The sequence below is a fragment of the Rhinoderma darwinii genome, chromosome 3 (genome assembly GCF_050947455.1).
Source record: "Rhinoderma darwinii isolate aRhiDar2 chromosome 3, aRhiDar2.hap1, whole genome shotgun sequence".
Lineage (NCBI taxonomy): Eukaryota > Metazoa > Chordata > Amphibia > Anura > Rhinodermatidae > Rhinoderma > Rhinoderma darwinii.
Window position 1 is genome coordinate 62831003 of NC_134689.1, and position 20746 is coordinate 62851748.

Genomic DNA, 20746 nt, shown 5'->3' on the forward strand with positions numbered 1-20746 from the left:
CAGGTCATAATACTATCTAGTCCCTAATTACCCAGAGGATGGTTAGTCGGGCGCGACTAAGGTCTCACAGGTTTTCGACCTCGCAGCGGAAAATATCACCTCTGTCGCCTGAGATAATCCAGGAAATCAACAAAAGGGTTCTACAGATCGCCACAAGACCGTCCACAAACACAGATAAGACGAAGATTCATAAAATCAACTCGCTTACCGTGTTATTGCGGAGGTGATCAAATTCCTTATCAGTGGGCAATCTCGGGTCCTCTGTTTCACCCTGTGATTGTCGGTTATCCGGATTTCGATATTTCCTCGAGTGAGGTCCCATCTGGGGTGCCAAAAATGTCAGGTCCATATATCAGGGAAGCTCCTTTCTCCCTGTCATTTCACACCGAATAACCACCTCTGTAAATTGAAAGCTGAAGGCATGCCTGGAAAGAAGTGAACGAGTCAGAAATGTTCGCTACACAACTTTCCCTTCATCAGAAAAGAGGAGAACTGAACTTTATTCAGAACAAAGAAACAGACAGAGGAGACACATGCCCCTCCCTCGAGATGTGGGACTTGCTTAAGTCCCATTGGCTCCTCTGCTGTAAGTTTTCCTGTACATTCTTCTGCACACTCTTTGCATTCCAGGGGGCGGTGTCTTCCATAGGCGTGTTATACAGGCTCTTTGTGCTCCATGAATGCAATCTCTTTATGTAATATACTGAATATATATATATATATATATATATATATATATATATATATATGTAAGGATAATATTTTTCAAACAATATACATGGTAATGATCCCTGACAATATGATTGAAGGACCCCAGGGCTGTCTGATCATATTCCCTTTTGATAGGGCATATTTAGGCCATACTTTATCTTTGTACTATTAGATATATGCCAGTACATTATAGTAAAAAAATGTAAATCAAAATTCAAATCACACTTTTGGATTCAAGTGTATGTCCAGGGAATAAAAAATATTTTTAAAATGGCTCACAATGGTCAATATAAATATTTTAAAAAAAAACATACTCACCTCACCAATCCCAGGCCGCTCCCGTTCTGCCGCTGTCTGGTCCTCCGCTGGTCTCTGCGGGATGAAAAAACATCCCGATGTGAGGGCCGGACGTTTCAGGGCCCTAGTATTTAGGAACTAGGAAGGGACATGGCACATCTGCTGGAAGCGAGGGCACCCGTATTATACCAGGGCAACACTTTCCCAGCAAAATTTCCCAAACTACAAAGGAGGAAAAGCGGATAAGAAAGAAAACCGATTATCAGTGTGACACTGGCCTGTGAATAACAGATTGCATCACAGCATACCACACATCTATGGACCAAACAAGGTAAGAAGGTTCCAGCATCAATATCTTGAACAAAATGCAGCTTTTATTGAGGTTCCATAAAATCAGGGATAACACATGGAACAGAAGCTGACTGGTTTCAGGCCCAAGTGGCCCTCAGTCACCATCATAGCACACATCTATGGATAGTTTTATTATTTACCCCGTTATTATACCCTCTTATTATGCCTCAATGTACTCCGCACAGATTACATATGCACCTACATAATAAACTGAAATACCAGTAGTACTCAAACAAAACTACTACCAAGCAAAATACACTCTCTTTTCTTCTAAGCCCTATAGTGTGCCCAAACACCAGTTTACGTCCAATGATAAGGCATGGAGAACCCGCTTAACAAATTATGGGGTAAGATTCTCCAGTGGCACAAGCTGGGCAGTGAATATTGAGCGGTGAAATGGCATATCCATGTAAAAATTGCAGTTTTCACTTTGCATCATCCACTGCATATTTTAATTTCTGAAAAACACCTGTGGGGTCTAAATGCCCACTGCACCCCTTGCCTTTAGAAGTGTAGTTTAAAATGGAGTCACTTTTTCTTTGGTACTGTACATCAGGGGTTTTGCAAATGCGACATAGTGCCCGCAAACCATTCCAGCAAAATCTACGCTCCAAAAGTGAAATACCTTTCCTTTTTGTTCTGTACCCTCCCATACGTCCAAACAGTAGTTTATGACTACATATATTACCATATTCTGGAACTTTTCAAATGGTGGGTTACTTTTTCTTCTTTATTCCTTGTGAAAAAGAAAAATGTTGATCTAAAATTACATCCTATTGGAAAAAAACATTTATTTTTCATTTTCATTGCTTAATTCTAATTAATTCAGCAATAAAAACTTTGGGGTCAAAATTCTCACTATACCCTTAGATGATTCCTCAAGTGTTGTAGTTTCCCAAATGGAGTCCCTTTCGGGGTGTCTCCACTGTACTAGTACTACAGAAAATGCGACTTGGTGCCCTGAAACCATTCCAAAAGCCAAATGGTGCTCCCTTCTGAGCCCTACCGTGTCTCTAAACAGCAGTTAATGACCTCATATGGGGTATTTCTGTACTCGGGAGAAATTGCAAATGCTAGGGTGCTTTTTCTTCTTTAATGTAGATTTTCATTTTACGGCCTACTCACAATAATTTCTGCAACAAAGCCTGTGGGGTAAAAATGCTCACTATACCCCTACATAATTTCCTTAAGGGGTGCAGTTTCCCAAATAGGGTCACTTTGGGGGGGTTTCCAGTGTTTTGGCCCCTCCGGGGCTTTGCAAATATGACATGGCCTCCACAAACAATTTTAGCTAAATTTAAGTTCCAAATGTCAAATGGTGCTCCTTCCCTTCTGTGCCCTGCCGTGTGTCCAAACAGCCGTTTATGACTGCTTATGGGGTGTTGCTGTACTCGGGAGAAATTGTTTTACAAATATAGGGGTGCTTTTTCTCCTTTTAGTCCTTGTGGATAAATTATTCTACATATTATTGGAAAAAATTAAATTTTCCATTTTCACAGCCCAATTCTAAAATCTTTGAAACACCTGTGGCGTCAAAATGCTCAATACATCACTAGATTAATTCCTTGGGGGGGGGGGTGTAGTTTCCAGAATGGGGTATTTTTGGGGTGTTTCCTTTGTTTTGGTACCACAAGATCTCTTGAAACCTGACATGGCTCCTAAAATATTTTCTAATAAAAAGGCCACAAAATTCTCTAGGTGCTCCTTTGCTTCTAAGTCCGGTGCTTCAGTCCATTAGCACACTAGGGCCACATGTGGGATATATATATATAAACTGCAGAATATGAGTAATACATTTTAGTTGTATTTCTCTGGTAAAACCTTCTGTGTTACAGAAAAAAAATTACTGAAAATTAATTTCTGCAAAAAAAAAAATAACTTTGTAGATTTCACCTGTACTTTCCTGAAAAACAGCTAAAGAATTCTGAAACTTTATAAATGCTGTTCTTCAGGGTATGTTCACATGGAGTGTTTTCAGACATTTTTCTATAGACAATGGCTATGACTAGGAATGTAGTTGGCGTTTGAAATGCGTAAGCGTACTGGTCCTTTGACTTTTTGTGCTGTGTGGATTTTTAATGTTTATAAAATAAAGTCCTGAGATTTCTTCACAAAGTGCTGGATCATACCTTTTTTTTTTTTTTAATAATATAAAATAGTATACACATATATTGTATCCATCACCACAAAAGCCTGCGCAATAAAGATGTTTATTACTATTCAAGCTAATTAGTGAATAAAACTTTGCCTTTACGTTTTGTTTTATAAATAGATGTATCATTTTTTTTATGTTTAACTCTATTTTTCACAGAGCAGATGAAATTACTTCAGTTCTTGATCAAAAGAACTATGTTGAAGAGCTAAACAGACACTTGAGGTAGGATTTATCGTCCGTATTATTAAAAACTACTTTTCAGATTTCAGTCTTGGTTTTTTACTGTATGATCACTATGTGCTTAGTTAAAAGGAATTCCAGCTGAAAAAGGAATTCCAGCTGAAAAGTCCCTAAAGCTAAGTTCACACTTGCAATGTATAATCCGTTACTCTGACCTGTTTTTATATTAAAATAACTGATAAACGTTCCGTTAAAAATCCCATTCAAATCAATAGGATTTTTAATTGCATCCGTTTGCTTCCGTTATGTTAGGCAGTGTTCACATCAGCGTTGTCTTTCCGTTGAGCGGTTCCGTCTGACGTTTCAGTTGAGGGGTTCCCCCGATGGAAGCATTCGACGGAACCCCTCAACAGAAAGACCACGCTGATGTGAACAGGCCCTTTGTCATCTGTTTTTTTGAAGGATATAAAAGTGCAGAGTACAGGACTTTTTTCTCCGTTCAGAAAAACGGATGTCTAACTTATCAATTCTTTTTAACATTGGTGTGAATGTAAGGCTTTGTTGACATCCGTGTCAGGGCTCCGTTCCGACGTTCCTTCTGAGCTTTCCGTCGGAACGGAGCCCTGACTGACACAAATGGAAACAATAAGTTTACGTTTCCATCACCATTGATTTCAATGGTGAGGGATCCGGTGCAAATGGTTTCCTTTCGTCTCCGTTGTGCAAGGGTCCCGTCATTTTGACGGAATCAAACCGTAGTCGACTACTGTATTGATTCCGTCCAAACGACGGGACCCTTACACAACTGAGACCAACTGAAACAATTGGCATCGGATCCGTCACGATTGAAATCAATAGTGATGGAAACGGAAACTTATGGTTTCCGTTTGTGTCAGTCAGGGCTCCGTTCCGACAAAAAGTTCAGACAGAACGTCAGAATAGAGCCCTAACGGATATGTGAACGAAGCCTAACGGATTATACAACGCAGGTGTGAACTTGGCCTAAGAGAATAGAGAGGGAGGAGTATTTTTTAAAACTTTTGACCACACTTGCAATGTCTGTTTGTTTATTAACCCCTTCCCGACATTTGACGTATCCATACGCCAAAGTCGGGAAGGGAAAGTATGGAACGGGCTCACGGAGTGAACCCGCTTCATACGATGCCGGTGTCTACTGTTTGTTTCAGCCGACACTTCAGAGTAACTAGTGGCATCGCGCTCGAGCCCGCTAGTTTAACTTGTTAAATGCCGCAGTCAACAGAGACCGCAGCATTTAAATCGTTAGAGGGGGGCAACCCCCTCTAACAGCTCATCGCGCCTCCCGCAACGCAATTGCAGGGGGCGATGGTTGCTACAGCTCCCTGGGGGCCTAATGAAGGCCCACAGGTCCGCCATCTTTGTACACCTATTAACCTCCGGCAGGGCTTAATTAGTGCCTGTCAGAATCACGATATACTGCAATACATTAGTATTGCAGTATATCGTGCAAGCGATCTAACGATCACTGGTTGAAGTCCCCTAGGGGGACTAATAAAATAAGTAAAAATTAGTTAAATAAAGTTTTTTGTTTTTTTTTGTGTAAAAAATAAAATTAAATATTAAAAGTTCAAAAAAAAAACCCTTTTCCCATTTTACGACTAGAGCATAGTAAAAAAATAAACATAATTGGTGTCGCCGCGTCCGTAAAAGTCTGAACTATTACAATATATCATTATTTTATACCCCTAGATAATTTCCTAAATGGGTGTAGTCTCCAAAATGGGGTCACTTGTGGGGGGTTTCCACTGTTTTGTCTGCTCAGGGACTTTGTAAATGTGACATGGCCTCCGCAAACCCTTCCTGCTAAATGTGATCTCCAAAAGCCAAATGGCACTCCATCCCTTCGAAGCCCTGCCGTGTGTCCAAACAGCTGTTTATTACCACATGTGGGGTATTGTTTTACTCGGGAGAAATTGCTTTACAAATTTTACGGTGCTTTTTCTCCTTCAGTCCTTGTGGAAATGAGAAAAAATTTGCTAAACCTACATTTTCTTTGAAAAAATGTAGATTGTCATTTTCAGGGCCTACTTCCAATAATTTATGCAAAAAACCTGTTGGGTCAAAACGCTCACTGTACCCCTAGACAATTTCCTCAATGTGTGTAGTTTCCAAAATGGGGTCACTTGTGGGAGGTTTCCACTGTTTTGTCCCCTCAGGGGCTTTGTAAATGTGACATGTCCTCCGCAAACCATTCCTGCTAAACTTGAGCTCCAAAAGCCAAATAGCGCTCTTTCCCTTCTCAGCCACGCCGTGTCTCCAAACAGTCGTTTATTACCACATGTGGGGTATTGTTTTACTCGGGAGAAATTGCTTTACAAATTTTGCGATGCTTTTTCTCCTTCAGTCTTTGTGGAAATGAGAAAAAATTAGCTAAACCTACATTTTCTTTGAAAAAATTTAGATTGTCATTTTTAGGGCCTACTTCCAATAATTTATGCAAAAAACCTGTGGGGTCAAAACACTCACTATACCCCTAGACAATTTCCTCAATGGGTGTAGTTTCCGAAATGGGGTCACTTGTGGGGGGTTTCCACTGTTTTGTCCCCTGAGGGGCTTTGTAAATGTGACAAGGCCTCCGCAAACCATTCCTGCTAAATTTGAGCTCCAAAAGCCAAATAGCGCTCTTTCCCTTCTAAGCCCTGCCGTGTCTCCAAACAACCGTTTGCTTTTTCTCCTTTAGTCCTTGTGGAAATGAGAAAAAAAATCGGTAAACCTACATTTTCTTTGAAAAAATTTCGATTTTCATTTTCACGGCCTACTTCCAATAATTTCTGTAAAAAACCTGTGTGGTCAAAATGCTCACTGTACCCCTAGATAATTTCCTTGAGGTGTGTAGTTTCCCAGATGGGGTCACTTTTGGGGGATTTTGACTGTTTTGGTGCCGCAAGAGCCCTTCAAACCTGACATGGTGCCTAAAATTTATTCGAACAAATATAAGGCCCCAAAATCCACTAGGTGTTCCTTTGCTTCTGAGGCCGGTGCTTCAGTCCAGTAGCACGCTACGGCCACATGTGGGATATTTTCTAAAACTGCAGAAACTGGGCAACAAATATTGAGTTGCATTTCTCTGGTAAAACTTTCTGTGTTATAAAAAAAATTGTATTAAAAATGTATTTCTGCAAAAAAATATGAAATTTGTACATTTCACCTCTACTTTGCTTTAATTCCTGTGAAATGTGTAAAGGGTTAAAACATTTTCTAAATGCTGTTTTGAATACTTTGAGGGGTGCAGTTTTTAAAATGGGGTGACTTTTTGGGGGTTTCTAATATATAAGGCCCTCAAAGCCACTTTACGACTGAACTGGCCCCTGTAAAAATGGCCTCTTTTAAATTTTCTAAAGCATTGTGATGTCATAGAAAAATAAAATGATGTTCAAAAAACGATGCCAATCTAAAGTAGACATATGGGGGATGTTAATTAGCAACAATTTTGTGTGGTATAACTGCCTGTCTAACAAGCAGATACATTTAAATTGAGAAAAATGCAAATTTTTGCAATTTTTCGCTAAATTTTGGTGTTTTTCACAATTAAATACTGAACATATCGAGCAAATTTTGCGAGTAACGTAAAGTCCAATGTGTCACGAGAAAACAGTCTCAGAATCGCTTGGATAGGTGAAAGCATTCCGGAGTTATTACCACATAAAGTGACACATGTCAGATTTGAAAAATGAGGCTCGGTCAGGAAGGTCAAAAGTGGCTAAAGAGGGAAGGGGTTAAAAAATACAACTTGTCCCGCAAAAAACAAGACCTTATACAGCTATGTCGACGCAAAAATAAAAACGTTATAGCTCTTGGAATGCGACGATGGAAAAACTTAAAAAATAGCTTGGTCATTAACCCCTTAGTGACCAGCCCATTTTAGGCCCTAATGACCAAACTATTTTATTCGTTTTTCTATAGTCGCAATCAAAGAGCTATAACTTTTTTATGTTTTCGTCTACATAGCTGTATGAGGGCTTGTTTTTTGTGGGATTAGTTGTACTTTTTAATAGCACCATTTTAGGGTACATCTAATTTTTTTTATTAACATTTTTTGGGGGGATTATAAAAAAAAACTGAAATTCCACCATGGTTCTATGCATTTTTAAATTTACGCCGTTCACTGTGCGGCGTAAATAACATGTTTCCTTTATTGTATGGGTCGGTGCGATTACGGCGATACCACATATATAGAGGTTTTTTATGTTTTACGACTTTTGCACAATAAAAACACTTTTGAACTACAATTATTTGTTTTTGCAACGTCGCTTTCCAAGAGCCGTAACTTTTTTATTTTCCATCAATGTATTGATTTTTTTAGGCTTTTTTTCTGCGGGACGAGACGTAGTTTTGATTGGTACTGTTTTGGGGTGAATGGTAATTATTCATTTTTATTATGACTTTTTTTGGGGGGCAATGGAAAAAAATTGCAATTTCGCCATTGTTTTTTTTTTACGGTGTTCACCTTGCAGTTTAAATTACATATTAACTTTATTAATGGAGTCATTACAGTTGCGGCGATACCATATATGTGTACTTTTATTTATTTTTTACACTTTCATTAAATAAAACCACTTTTTATGGAAAAAAATGGTTTTGTTTATTTTTTTACTGTACTTTTTATTAATAATCTTTATTTCACATTGATTACTTCTTTTATTAGTCCCACTAGGGGACTTTACTGTGCGATCTTCAGATCGCTGCTATAATGCTCTGGTATACTTCATATACCAGAGCATTATTGCCTGTTAGTGTAAATCTGACAGGCAATCTGTTAGGACGTGGCTCCGGCGCGTCCTAACAGGCATATGTCCAGGGCAGACCTGGGGGCTTTTATCAAGCCCCCGGCTGCCATGACAACCCATCGGAGACCCGCGATTGCATTCGCGGGCCACCGATGGGTGACAGAGGGAGCTCACTCCCTCTGTAAACAAAGTTAAATGCCGCGGTCACTATTGACTGCGGCATTTAACGGGTTAAACGGCCGCGATCTAAGTAAACTTCGATCGTGGGCGTTGGAGCAGGAGCTCAGCTGTCATCAGACAGCAGAGCCCCGGCTCCTGCCTGCACAGGAGACCCGTGCAGGACTTAGACTAGGCTCACGTGAAAAGGCGTCAGCCTAGCCTAAGGCCCCTTAGTGACGAATGTGAAAAGGCGTATTGTTGGTCACTAAGGGGTTAAGGTCTAAAATAGGCTGGTCATTAAGGGGTTAATCAACGAAAAAAAAAAAAAAGTTGTGGCTCTCGGAATTTGGCGACAAAAAAAATACATTTTATTTTTTACACTTGTAAAAGTAGTAAAATATAGAAAAAACTATATATATTTGGTATCGCCGTAGTCATATTGACCCAGAGAATAAAGTTAACATGTTGTTTTAATTGCACAGTGAATTCCGTAAAAACGGCGTGCAAAAAAACATGGAGGAATCGCTTTTTTCATTTTCTACCCCACAAATAATTTTTTTCCCGTTTCCTAGTACATTATATGGCAAAATAAATGGTGCTACGAAAAACTACAACTCGTCCCGCAAAAATCAAGCCCTCATGGTACTATATCGATGGAAAATTAAAGACGTTATGGCTTTTGGAAGGTGGGGAGGAAAAAACGAAAATAAAAATCTGAAAAAGGGCTGCGGCAAATAGTGCCAAATAGTACCTGGATAATTGTCTGGATAAATTAGGCAATAGACCATTTTCTTCATACTAGGGAAAAATTCCTTCCCAGCTCCAATATGGCAACTTGTATTATTAGTACACTCAAGAATGGCATCCAGGTTTCTCTTAAATTTTTCCAGTGAATTCACCCGAACCACTTCCTCTGTCAGAGTTCCATAGTCTCACTGTTTTTACAGTAAAGAATCCCTTTCTATGTTTGTTTAGAAACTTTCTTTCCTCTAGGCATAGAGGATGCCTCTTGTGAAAGTTACAGTCCTGGGTATAAATAGATCATGAGAGAAATCTCTGTATTGACGTTTTGATATATTTAACCTCTTCTCGCCGCAGGCATTTTTTTTTACTTTCACTTTTGTTTTTACCATCGATATAGCCATATGAGGGCTTGTTTTTTGCAAGACTAATTGTAGATTTTCACGGCTCCAATTAGTGTACCATATAATTTAGTCGGAAACTGAAAAAAAATTCTTTGTGGGATGGAATGGAAAAAAACCGATTCCTTCATTTCTTTAGGCCCCATGCCCACTTCAGTTTTTTCCTTCAGGGTGCTTTCCGTTTTTGTCACTGATAGCACCCTGAACCCATTAATTTCAATGGGGCCATGCACACTTCAGTTTTTTTGACGGTCCGTTGCTCCGTTCCGATCCAAAGTAGAGCATGTCCTACTTTGGTCCGAGAATCTGTGACCGTGAGGCCCATGCAAGTCAATGGGCCGTCAAAAAAACTGAAGGCACACGGAAGGCATCCGTGTGCCGTCCGTGTGTGACGGAGCCTTTGCCTCGCAACCGCCGGGCGGGCAGAAAAACATTACAAAAATATTACACTAATCGGCAGCCACTTGTCTCTATCAATCACTGATAGAGAAAAGAGGCTGCTGATTAAAAATAAAATAAAAAGCATTTCATACGTACCCAGTCGTTGTCTTGGTGACGAGTCCCTCTTCTTCCTCCAGTTCGACCTTCTTTTCTGACGCGGCAGCCTGTGATTGGCTGCCGAGGCCGCTGCAGCCTGTGATTGGCTGCAGAGGCGGTCACGTGGGATGAAGCGTCATCCCTGGAGGCCGGCCTTCTGACGTCATCCTGACGTGCGTGACCACCACTACAGCCTGTGATTGGCTGCAGCGGCGACATGGATGAAACGTCATCGCTGGAGGCCGGACAGGAGGAATGTAAGTATGAACGTATTTTTTTTTTATTACATTTAAATTTTATTTTCCGCGTGCCGAGCATGGTACTGTCAAGGTTGCTGAAAGAATTACTGCCGATCAGTGCAGCCCATTAACTCTTTCAGCACCATGGACAGTATCATGCTCGGCGCACGGAAACGGAAACACAGAGTGCACACGGAAATCACCCCGCCGCTAAAACGGGTTCACGGACCCGTCAAAAACGGCCGTGAAAACGGTGATGTAAGTGTGCACGAGGCCTTAGGGGGTTTAGTTTTTACAGCATTCATCGTGCTGTAAAAACAGCATGTTACCATTTATTTTACGGGTCAAGTCGATTATGGCGATACCAAATCTATATATTTTTTGGAGTTTTACTATGTTTATAAGGAAAAAACTGATTGTTAAAAATAAAATTTGTGTTTCTGAACCATATTTTGAGAGCCATGACTTATTCACACAAACGTGTCCGTTTTGCGTGTGTAAAAAATGCAGCGTTTTTCCTGCGTTGCAGCTCCGTGTGACATCTGTGTACGTGTCTGTGGTTTTTACGCGCGTATGTCATCCGTTTCTCACGCGTTTTTTACGTCAAGAAAAAAAAATGAAGGAGATGTTTTTTTTTTTCTTATCATTTATTAAGCGACTGAATCACGGATGTACGTTCATGCGCTGTCCGTGACTTTCATGCACCCATTTACTTTAATGGGTGCGTGATGCGCAAAAAACGCACAAGAATAGGACATGCAGTGAGTTTCACGCAGCGGACACACGCTGCGTGATAAACACTGAATGTCTGAATGGACCCATTGAATTGCATAGGTCCGTCCATGTGACGTCCGTTGTTTTAACGCGCGAAACACAGACGTGAAATACGCTCGTGTGAATAAGGCCTAAGTATGAGGGCTTATTTTTAGCTTTTTGATCACTTTTTATTCCATTTCTTGTGGGAGATGGAGTGACCAAAAAACAGCAATTCTGGCGTTTTTTATTTATGGCGTTCACCGTGCAGGTTAAATAACTTACTGTACCGCTTGAGGACCACAGGCTTCAGGAGGGACACAGAAGGAATTGGGGACTTTTGAGAGTAGGAGGTAGACACAGCTTGTATGACACAGGATTGATCTGTTGCAAGACTTCAAAGGGACCATGAAATTTAGGAGCGAATTTGTAGGAGGGAAATTTCAGTTGAATATTTTTAGAAGATAACCAGACCTAAACTCCAGGAAAGGATTGGGTAGGAGGTCTTCTCTTCTTATCGACCTACTTCTTCATGCGATTTACTTATTGCAGGATCATAAACTTGGTTTGCTGCCACATCTGAGGAAAACTCCCAAAAGACACACTAGCAGCAGGCACTTAAGATGTAGCAGGTACAGGAAGAGGGACACGTGGATGTTGGCTGTAGACAGTGAAAAATTGTGACGTAGTAGTAGATTCACTCGTGTGATTATTGTAAGGGAATTCGGTACACGGAAGAGATGTACCCAGTTATCGTGTTGAGCAGATACAAAATGGCAAAGATAATTCTCAAGCACTTGGTTAATTCTTTCAACTTGGCTGTTGGATTGCGGGTGATATGCAGATGAAAAGTCCAATTTCACATCCAGAAACGTACACAGGGCTCTCCTGAACTTGGATGTGAATTGCACACCCCGATGAGACATGATATAAAGCGGCAATCCGTGCCAATGAAAAGTATACTGAGCAAATACACTTGCCAGGTGAGGAGCTGAGGGAAGACCAGACAGGGGAACGAAATGTGCCATCTTGGAGAAACGATCCACCACGACCCAGACAGTGGTATATCCAGCAGAAGAAGGAAAATCTGTAATACAATCCATGGCAATATGCTGCCAGGGACTATCTGGAACCAGCAGAGGTTGGAGTTGACCCGCAGGCTTGTTATGAGTAGCTTTGTTTTGGGCACAGTTGGTACATGAGGAGACATAGTCCACAATATCTTTGGGCAACGTGGACCACCAGTAGTGGCGAGAGATGAGATAAAGTCCCGAGTCTTACAAATACCTGAATGACCTGCCAGCTTTGAATTATGACCCCAGATGAGAATTTTCTTCCTGTCAATAGGACGAACAAAAATTTTCCCAGGAGTTGCGTCTTTAATCTGCAGAGGGTTAACAGAATTAATACTGGAAGGGTCAATAATATACTGAGGATAATATTCGGCATCATTTGACTCAAATAAACAGGACCGTGCTTTAGCCTTTACATTTTTATCAGGACGGAAATGGAGTAGGAATGTGAATCTGGCAAAGAATAGTGACCATCTGGCTTGACAAGGGCGTTGTGCAGAGTGTAAGTAAGTGAGATTCTTGTGATCATTGTAGATGATAATTGGATGAGCAGACCCCTCTAGCAAATGCTATGGCTAACTTGATGGCTAGTAGCTCTTGGTCCCCAATGGAGTAGTTTCTTTCTGCAGCAGAGAAGAGTTATGAGAAGAAGCCACAGAAAACTGTCTTACACTTGGAGTTTCTTTGAAAGAAAAGTGCTCCCACACCAATGGTAAAAGACACAACCTCCAACGAGTACTGCCAAGAAATATCATGATGGTGAAGAACGGAGGCAGAAGTGAAGGCCCTCCTGAGATTAATGAATGCTGACTCTTCTTCAGGGATCCAGACTTAAGCGTTTACGTCCTTCTTGCTGAGAGCAGAGATAGGCGCGGTAAGCGAAAATAAGTTTCGGATTAACTGGCAATAGAAATTTGCGAAACCTAGAAATCTTTGTATGGCACGGAGACCTTGAAGACTTGATTTCACTTTTTCTGGATCCTTCTGGAGTCCATGATCGGAAACTATATAGCCCAGAAAGGGCAATTATTTCCTTTCGATACACACTTTTCTGGTTTGGCGTAGAGGTTATTCCCCCTTAACCATGACAGGACTTGGCGAACATGCTTCCGGTGAGTAGTACTATCCGGTTAGTAGATCATGATATCGTCCAGATGCACCACTACACGGACATACAGTAGATCCCGGAATATGTCATTCACGAATTCCTGGAACACAGCTGGTGTGTTATACATTCCAAAGCGCATAACAAGATATTCGTAATGACAGTCTCTGATGTTGAATGTGGTCTTCCATTCGTCACCTTTGTGGATACGGATCAAGTTATAAGCCCCGCAAAGATCCAGCTTTGTGAAAATCTTGGCCCCACATATTCTGTCGTAGAGCTCAGAGATCAGCGGTAAGGGGTACTTGTTGTAACAGCTGCCGCACCATTCCCCGCCGTTCCCACGGCCCCTGCTCCGGTTCCGGCGCCCTCCCTCATCAGCTGCTCATCCCGAGCTCCACTTTCCCGGTCCGGACGCTCTGCTGGCCACGGACGGCGTCAGGTGAGTGCATCCATTACCTCCTTCCGCGGTCAGCATCCTCGATGTGCGGCTGCAGTCACTAGAGGGCACGCGCGCTTACTCGTCCTGCCTTAAAGGGCCAGCACGCACCTTAATTCCTAGAACTTCCTATTTAAGGTTCCTCCTCCCTTCCATCCCTGCTTGTTCAACCAAGTTCCCCGTGAGTTCCCAGTGCCCTAGTTCCCTGTTTCCGTTCCTTCTGCCTTTTGTCTGGATTTCCCGTTACTGACCTCTGCTTGAACTTGACTATCCTTGTCTGCCGCCTGCCTTGACCTATTGCTGCCATACCCGTTACGACATCTGCCGCCTGCCTTGACCTATTGCCATACCCGTTACGACATCTGCTGCCTGTCCTGACTTCTGCTTATCCATCCGACCGCCTCTACCCGCTGTGCCAAGCGTTGCCTGGGTTCCAAACACCATCTCCCAGACGACACCGAGGATCCACGAACAAACCGGTGAGAACCGTTATAGGTTGAACAAGCCATGGATCCCCTTGACACAGCCCTGCCTGACACGGCTGATATTGCTCAGGAGTTTTCTAGACAACGAGTTTGCCAAGATCAGCTGTTTCAGCTACTGCCGAATGTGTCCACTCGTTTGAACGAACTAGCACCTCCGGCGTTTCTGATACCACCACCACCACCGCAACAAGCTCCTGTCTACAGACCCGGACTTCACCTACCTACGCCTGCCCGCTATGAGGGAGATCCCAAGACCTGCAGGGGATTTGTTAACCAATGCACCATGACTTTGAAGTCATGGCACAACATTTTTCCTCAGACCGGGCTAAGGTGGCCTATATCCTGTCCCTGCTGTCTGGTGAAGCGCTGGCTTGGGCATCGCCCTTGTGGGAAAGAAACTACCCCATCATGTACAACATTCAGAACTTTCTCTCCACATTTAAAAGGGTGTTTGAAGAACCGGAGCCTCTTCTGCAGCTTCCTCTCTACTCAAGCTCCGACAAGGAACCTCCACTGTAGGCCAATACACCATTCAATTCCGCACCTTGGCTACTGAACTCCAGTGGAATAATGAGGCTTTGGTATCGACCTTGTGGGAGGGTCTGGCGGGCCGAATCAAGGATGAACTTGCTGGCCGAGACCTTCCACCGTCCTTGCATGACTTGATTACCCTAGCTAATTGTATTGATATACGTTTCCATGAGAGACAACAGGAATCTGCTCGAGGCAATCGGACATCACGATTGGCACCAACCTTCCAAACACCTCTTCTGGCCTCATCTTCCTCCCGGTCGGACGAACCCATGCAGGTGGAGAGAACAAGACTCACGCCTGAGGAGAGCCAGAATAGACGCAAGTTGAATTTGTGTTTGTATTGTGGTGGAAAAACGCACTTCCTCAGAGTCTGTCCAGTGAGGCCGGAAAACTCCAACGCCTAGGGCAGGTAGGAGAGGCTACCCTAGGTGGAATACCTTCCACTCAGAAGATGACCATACCAGCGAAGCTGTCCTTTGCAGGAACCACTTTTGACGTTAAAGCCTTCCTATATTCCGGATCCGCTGGGAATTTTCTGTGCCAGTCCTTGGTAAATCGCTACCAAATCCCAGTGCAAAGACTAACCAAACCATTGTCCATTGCTTCTGTAGATGGGAGGCTCCTACAGGAAACTATCTATCTTGTCACCAAGCCCATTCTCCTGTTAACAGGGGCACTGCACCAGGAACGTATCTCCGTCTATGTGTTGAACTCTCTGAACCCTTTGCTTCTAGGTCTACCGTGGTTGCAGAAGCACTCTCCTGTTGTTGACTGGACTGGAGGTCAAATTACCCGCTGGAGTGACTTCTGTCACCAACTTTGTTTACTATCTATTCGCCCACCTATGCCTCAGTCTGCAGAACCTAACTCAGAAGGACTTCCTACTCCATACAAAAGCTTCTCGGATGTCTTCTGCAAGCAAAAAGCTGAATCGCTGCCTCCTCACAGGCCATACGACTGTGCCATAGACCTGGTACCCAACGCCACACCTCCCAGAGGTAGAGTCTACTTTGTCTTTGCCCGAGACTGAGGCCATGTCTAGGTATGTCCAAGAAAATCTGGAGAGAAGATGTAAAGGATCTGCCGGACACAGCTTATGTGTCGACACCCGTGGGTAATCAGTCTGCACCTGCTCCTAATTCTGAGAGAGTGACACGATCTTCTACCAGTCAGGCTGGGAGGCTGAGGAGTGGGAGAGCCTATCACAGCCTGGCCAGATGGAGCTAGCTCCCGCCCTCTGTCTATTTATACCTGCATTTCCTGCTTCTCCTTTGCCTGTGATTCTTTTCTGTTTCCTGGCTTCTGCTGCTCCTGCTATGATTATTGACCTTACTTCATTTTTTACCCTGGCTTTACTGACTACGCTCCTGCTCTTCAATTTGTACCTCGTGCACTCCTGATTTGACTCGGCTCGTTCACTACTCTTGTTGCTCACTGTGTTGCCGTGGGCAACTACCCCATTTCCCTTAGCTTCTGTGTACCCTTGTCTGTTTGTCTGTCGTGCACTTATTGAGCATAGGGACCATCGCCCATTTGTACGCCGTCGCCTAGAACGGGCCGTTGCAAGTAGGCAGGGACTGAGTGGCGGGTAGATTAGGGCTCACCGGTCTTCTCCCTACCCCGTCATTACAGAGGATTCATCCGTAAGTCCTCCTCTCCTGTTGGCGCAGGGTTTCTCTTTGTGGGAAAAAAAGACGGCTCCCTGCATCCTTGTATTGATTACCGAGGATTAAATAATATCACGTTAAAGAACAAGTACCCGCTACCATTGATCTCAGAACTCTTTGACCGTCTACAGGGAGCGAAAATCTTCACCAAACTAGACCTTCGTGGAGCTTATAATCTCATCCGTATCCGCGAGGGAGACGAATGGAAAACCGCATTCAATACTCGTGATGGGCATTTTGAATACCTCGTCATGCTCTTTGGACTTTGTAATGCTCCTGCGGTTTTCCAGGCATTTGTTAATTAAATTTTTCGAGATCTGTTGTACAGCTATGTGGTGGTATACCTAGATTACATTTTAATCTTGTCTCCCAATATTCTAACTCATCGTGGGCATGTGCGCCAAGTGTTACAACGTCTGCGAGAGAACTCTGTTTGCCAAGCTAGAAAAATGCCTCTTCGAGAGAACTAGCCTGCCTTTCTTGGGGTATGTCATTTCCGACCAGGGTCTTCAAATGGATCCAGCCAAGCTGTCCTCAATTCTCAACTGGCCTCGTCCGCAAGGACTCAAAGCGGTCCAACGCCTGCTAGGATTCACCAATTATTACCGCCAGTTTATTCCTCATTTCTCCTCTATGACGGCTCCTATTTCTGCTCTGACCAAAAAAGGGGTTAATGCGGAGGCCGAGGCCGCATTCCAAGCTCTTAAAGCTGCCTTCTCTTCTGCCTCAGTCCTACATAGACCGGATTCCACCAAACCATTTGTACTGGAGATCGATGCTTCATCTGTGGGAGTTGGAGCTATTCTGTCCCAAAAGACTTGTAGAGGGAGACTGGTGGCCTGCGGTTTTTACTCCAAATCGTTCACATCCGCTGAAAAAAAATTATGGAATTGGAGATAAAGAACTTTTAGCTATTAAATTGGCCCTGGGGGAATGGAGACATTTGCTGGAGGGTGCATGGCACCCCATCATCATTTACACAGATCATAAAAACCTCCTATATCTACAAACTGCTCAACTCCTAAACTCTCGTCAAGCTCGGTGGGCATTATTCTTCTCCAGATTCGATTTTCAGCTTCATTACAGACCTGCCGGAAAGAATACCAAGGATGACGCCTTATTTCGCTGTTTTGACCCCACAGACCAAGAGCCTAGCCCACAGTTTATTATAGATCCGAAACGTATTGTGATCGCTGCTCCTGCTGAAGTGATACAAATTCCCAGAGGAAAGACCTACGTACTCCCGAAACTAAGGGATTGTGTTCTGCATTGGGGTCATGCGTCCAGGGTTTCTGGGCATCCTGGCATCAAAAGGACTCTCAATTTGATTGGTCGTCAGTACTATTGGCCTTCCATGTCCCAAGACACTAAAGAAGGAAAAGGAAATGGTTCAGATGACGATAATCGATACAAGGCCGTAGCGGTCCATCTTTCTTTTCCACAAAGAAGAATCCGGCTCTGGAGAAGTATATTTCCTGATTAACCCCCTTTCGAGGTTCTCTTTGATGTTTCCTGGCATGGCTTGGCTCTCAGGCAGAGAGAAAGAGAGAATATATCCGTCCACAAGGTAATAAAGTCTCAGGAAGCAACTCAATCGGACAGTCGTAAGGACGATGGGGAGGCAGGATATCAGCCTCCTCCTTGCTGAATACATCCGCATAGCAGATATACTGTGGAGGAAGCCCAGGGAGTGACTGAGGTACTGTGAGAAAAGTCTCTAAGAACAGCTGCAGATTGGAAGAATCCAGCACCTCACGTTCCCAGATAGGATTCGCCCGTGCCAGAGCATTGCCAGCCAGTAGGAAGACCATGAAGGCAACTTTGGTCTGATCAGAAGGAAACAGATGTGCTTGCAGCTGGAAATGGACCTTACACTGGTTGAGGAGGCCTCGACCGGTTCTTGCATCTCTAACGTAATGAAGTGTAAGTGGCAAAGACATTCTGGCCCCAGAACTGACTGGCGTCATGGCGGGATGAGGAGAAGATGGAGCAGCAACTTGAGAAGTAGACAGGGGAGCAACAGAGGCAAAGTCCAAGCGTGTTCAATAGAATTCGGAGATCTCGCATGTCCGCTTGGATTGCCGTTTTGGGTAGACCAGCGGGATCCATGGCCTGAGCAAGCTGTTACAACTGTGGGGAATGTGGACCCACTGGGCCACTCCGCCATAACGGAGTAGAAGCTGAGCAAAAATAAATATGTCCTTCACTAGATAAAGGATAGATGGATGACAGATAGATTGGTGCCGGATAGCTGGAATTTGGTTTGTGCCGGATTATCGGGAGCAGGCTTGTGACGGATTATCTGGAGCAGGTTTGTGACGGATTATCGGAAGATGCCATGAGCTGGATTATCGAAATTGTCACAGATGGTGGACACAGATACTGCAGGTTGAATCTTTTTTTCTCCAGACTGAGGGAGTGCCCCCCTTGTTTTTTGAGGGGATTTTACATGAAACAGGATTTCACCATATTTTTGTGTCATTAATATATTTATATAAATTAATCAGGTCCCCCCTTAGTCGTCTTTTTTCAAGGCTAAACAGGTTTAATTCTTTTAATCTTTCCACATAACTTAGATTCTCCATGCCCCTTATTAGTTTTGTTGCTATTCTTTGTATTTTTTCCAACTCCAGGGCATCCTTTCTAAGAACTGGAGCCCAGAACTGACCTGCATATTCTAGATGAGGCTAATGCTTTGTAAAGTGGTAATATTGCATCCCTCTCCCGCGAGTCCATGCCTCTTTTAATAAACGACAATATCTTGCTGGCCTTTGATTCAGCTGATTGACATTGCATGCTGTTATTTAGTTTATGATTTACAAGTACACCCAGATCCTTCTCAACAAGTGAATCCCCCAGTGTAGCTCCCCCTAGGACATATGATGCATGCAGGTTGTTGGTACCCAGATGCATAACTTTCCATTTATACACATAAAACTTAATTTGCCAACTGGATGCCCAAACACTTAGTTTGTTTAAATCTGCTTGCAATTCACGAACATCTTCCATAGACTGAACTATATTACATAGCTTGGTGTCATCTGCAAAAATAGAAATAGTGCTATTAATCCCATCCTCTATATCATTAATAAATAAGTTGAATAATAGTGGTCCCAGCACTGAACCCTGTGGTACACCACTTATGACCGGGGACCATTCAGAGTAGGAATCATTGGCTACAACTCTCTGGATACGGTCCTTGAGCCAATTCTCAATCCAATTACAAACTATACTATCTAAACCTATAGTCCTTAATTTACCCATTAGACGTCTATGAGGGACAGTGTCAAATGTCTTTGCAAAGTCCAAAAACACTATATCCACAGCGGCCACTCTGTCTAGGCTTCTTCTCACCTCTTCATAAAAACAAATCAAGCCGTGCTGGCTGTCACTTATAATACTATTTTTTGTCACATAATCCTGTATATAGTCCCTCAATAGCCCCTCAAACATTTTCCCCACGATGGATGTTAAGCTTACTGGTCTATAATTTCCCAGGGAAGACCTAGAGCCCTTTTTGAAAATAGATACCACATTTGCCCTGCACCAGTCCCTTGGCACTATACCAGTCACTAGAAAATCTCTGAATATTCTGAAAAGGGAGACAGAAATAACTGAACTAAGCTCTTTAAGAATTCTAGGGTGTGACCCATCTGGTCCCAGGGCCTTGTGCACATTTATTTTATTTTATTTAGCTTATATTATATATTGTATATACAGAGCTAAAGAACCCATTTAGTAACTCTGCCTTCTCTTGATCCCCTGTGACCAACTCCCCATTACCACTATCTAAGGGTCCTACATGTTCAGACCTTGGCTTTTTTGCATTTATATACTTAAAGAATCTTTGGGGATTTGTTTTACTATCCTTGGCCACCTTCCTTTCATTTTGTATTTTTGCTAATTTTATTTCATTTTTACAGATTTTATTACGCTCTTTATAATTTAAAAAGGCTACAGATGTACCCTCAGATTTGTATTTTTTAAATGCCCTTTTTTTGTCATGTATTGCCATTTTTACAGAAGGTGTAAGCCATGTGGGGTTTAATTTTAGTCGTTTATACTTGTTACCTATAGGAATAAATCTTGCACTTTAATTACCCAAAGTAGATTTGAAAATGTCCCATTTATCATGTGTACCATTATTTGACAT

The 20746-nt window shown here is 42.8% G+C and overlaps 1 pseudogene; it reads left to right on the forward strand.

Moving 5' to 3' along the window:
- Positions 1-20746, forward strand: part of LOC142750372 (RUN and FYVE domain-containing protein 1-like) — a 498511-nt pseudogene that overhangs the window by 96062 nt on the left and 381703 nt on the right.